Source organism: Anguilla rostrata, chromosome 4, assembly GCF_018555375.3.
Source record: "Anguilla rostrata isolate EN2019 chromosome 4, ASM1855537v3, whole genome shotgun sequence".
NCBI classification, from domain to species: Eukaryota; Metazoa; Chordata; class Actinopteri; order Anguilliformes; family Anguillidae; genus Anguilla; species Anguilla rostrata.
The window spans coordinates 36,467,142-36,470,290 of NC_057936.1; the positions used below are offsets into that span (position 1 = coordinate 36,467,142).

The 3,149-nt window shown below is 35.9% G+C and overlaps 1 long non-coding RNA gene across 1 annotated transcript; it reads left to right on the top strand.

Annotated features, from left to right (window-relative positions):
- Positions 1 to 366: 366 nt before the first annotated feature.
- On the top strand, positions 367 to 2,750 carry LOC135254294 (uncharacterized). Its single transcript, XR_010329821.1, has 3 exons — positions 367 to 1,344; positions 2,218 to 2,275; positions 2,400 to 2,750. It is a non-coding gene; the product is annotated as an uncharacterized LOC135254294 (long non-coding RNA).
- Positions 2,751 to 3,149: the final 399 nt, after the last annotated feature.

Here is a 3,149-nt window from a genome sequence, read left to right on the forward strand (position 1 = left end):
TGTGGCGCTTATGACAGAGGATAAGATCGTGTGCCTGTCAAAAGCTTATACAAGCAGTTGACAAGAAAGTGTGTCCTGAGAATAAATCCAACAAAAAAGGCAATTTAGTTGATGTCTTCATGATGTTTCCAATGCCAAGGCCTTGTCTTTTTTTCATCTTTCATTAAAAGAAAAGTTCTTCCATATTTTACACTGACCCATTTTCTACTCTGCGATTCCATTGGTTGCCTAATTTGATTGTCATATTTTGTGAGAACTGAAATAGAGTTAAATGAAAGACTGTTTCCTAAGAGATCAGCTGACAAAAACAGGAGATAAAAGAATACTTTTATTTTCATAAATACTTTGGTGAAAACCCAACCCAACCTGACAAAAATGAACGTTGATATTGATCATTAGTTATAACATTACATACCACTTCGCTTCAAATGTAAATATATTTACAATATGGTCAAGCAGGACAAACTACAATTCTATTCAGTCAGTTATTTTTCATTATCAGCCATTTGTTTATGGCCTACATTTTATACACAAGGTTCAATATGTATTATCACAATAAACATTTGGCAACAATGTACATTAACTCTATCTTCATAAAGCATTCAAGATTTTTACAAAAGCACTATCCCTACAAACACACTACGTAATGACGACGTTACACTTTGGTCGTAATTTGGTAAGTCGCAACATTACCAACAGGTGACGTTGTGACAACATTGCTCTATGGTCGCAAAATAACCAGTCCTCATGGAGACTGTTCTGCAACGTTGCAGTAACATTATAGAATTACGTAAATACGATGTAATTTAATAACGTAACAATTACGTTATACCAGTCCTCATCCTTACTTAATTTGAAACGTTACTGGTAGGTTGTCAGAACGTTTGTAAATGAAGTATTGGTTTACAGTAAAATATCTATCTGTCTATCTGTCTGCGCGTTTACGCTTGGACCGTTAACACATTATATCCAATGCAGGGTTTATTATTATTTATTTATTTATTTATTTATTTTAATATAGGATATGATGGATATGCAGGTATAGGGTTCTGGGGTGGCTGACATGGATAGGGATTTTATAGTAGGACTCGGTGTAAAGCATGGAGGATAAAAAATAGCTTACGGTGAAGGGATTTTTGAGTGTAAATCTATTGTCTGATACACACTCCAGAGCAGAAGGTGGCGGTAATTCACCAATAAGCTGTGTACACCCGCTGTAAAACAAGAAGAAGACGGTATATCCAATCACATGCGCATGTTGCTGTGACGTGCTCTTGGAAGAAGGTCGTTGTGATTTCAAATTCTCCGTGGGAACATCTGGGTTTGACGGCGTTCAAGAGCAGCGTTTCATCATGCCTTTATATTTTTAACTGAATGTATTAATGCAGCAATACTGGATGCCAACCGCCATAAAAGCTAACAAGAAGAACTGAATGCATTGGATACCTGTTCAGTTAGTAGTATTTGCAATGTAATGATGGAGTCCTACTTTCAACATGCATGTTTGCAGTTCTAGCTTAATGTTGCTAATGCTTTAAGTTAGTAGGTGAAATGGCATCTGTTTGGGACTAATTTGAGTTAGTGTTCTGTTAGATATCATATTTTCTACTTTGAGTATTTAACGCTAATAGCCCAGTGCAAATGTAATGTAAGACCAGCTAACATTAGCTGACCTAGCTGATCTCGGCGATGGCCTGTTTAGTTAGCTAACAATTGAGCTAATTCGACATGTATAAACGGCTGTCCGTAAAGCACCTTTGTTCATGTCCTTTTAGCTAGCATTGTTGCAAGCTAACGTATGTGGCGCTCTTTTGAAAGCTGTAATTCACCTTGTCCACGTCCTAATGAGATATCAACATGTTGGTTAAAATATGCATCATAAATATGATATAAAATAGTTGTGTGGTCTTCATTTGGTTTTTGGTGTTTGACAAACTGGAGCTAGCAAGGCTTTTCAAGCTAGCATTGTTGGCACCTTTTATGAAATCTATTTTTGCGCTCTTTTGAAAGCATTTAGCTAAACATTATTTCCATTAGAAATACAAAAACTCAACTTTTTTTCATCAAAATCCTCTAGCATTATTACTCTATACCTGGTGTAATCGTGGCCTTAAAAAAAAAAAATGGCTTTGGCTTCGCGCCAGTGCATTGTGTAATCAATATTAATCAAGAGTATTTCTCTGTATTTTCACCAAATACTGACTTAAATTGATTGAGTTCTCTACATTTGGCCCAACAGTTCAAATGGAAACTAGAGCACAAGATCAGAATGAAGGTAGTTATTGATATTATATGGAAACAGCTCTTTTCTCATTGTCAAAACACAATTACGATTTTAGCCTGCTGCGTGTGTTACTCAATGTATTTTTCTTACTTGGTCCAATTTCATATCCTTTCAGCTCCTACACATGGCCTTATGACTGTTGCCCCGGTGAAGAACCCGAGGTCCAGCCTTCCCCACTCAAGACATGCCTGATTCCAAGTTGATCCAAGGTGATCCTAACTTAAATGTAGTTCACCGCTTGAAAAAGACAAAAATACTCAACACTATTAATGTTGAAATCATTGGTCTATGGTTATTACTGTCCTGAAACGACACTTTGCCCTTTTTATGTTTTTTATCTAGTTTTGTATGTTTGTCTCATCTTCTGTACCATAATTATGCTTGCAAATATTGCCTACCTAGAAATGTAACTTGAACCTGATCTCAATGGTATTCTATACAATGACAATAAAGGCTTTCTATTCTATTTGGGCTTGATATGTGTACATTTTGTATTGCTGCACTTAAAGTATCTTAAATTTTGAAGATATGAATTACAGAAGCAATGGCATTTCATTGGTAGGATAGAATGGAGATCAAAATTACAACACCATGATATACCTTTTTTTAACACACAAAATCAAAATGTATGGTCAGGGTTTAGTAAGTAAGTGACCAATCCGCAACGTTGTGGAAAGGTAAATAATGTAATAAAGAGGTTTAAACAACGTGTCAACGACGTAAATCTATAACGTTACGACGGATGACTGCCTGGCGACGTAATCACAACGTCGGGGTAAGGTTATTCTATTACATTGTCAAACGTAAAGTTGTAAGGACGTAACTATTACGTATCCACAACGTTTTTACGGTAATACTACGTAAA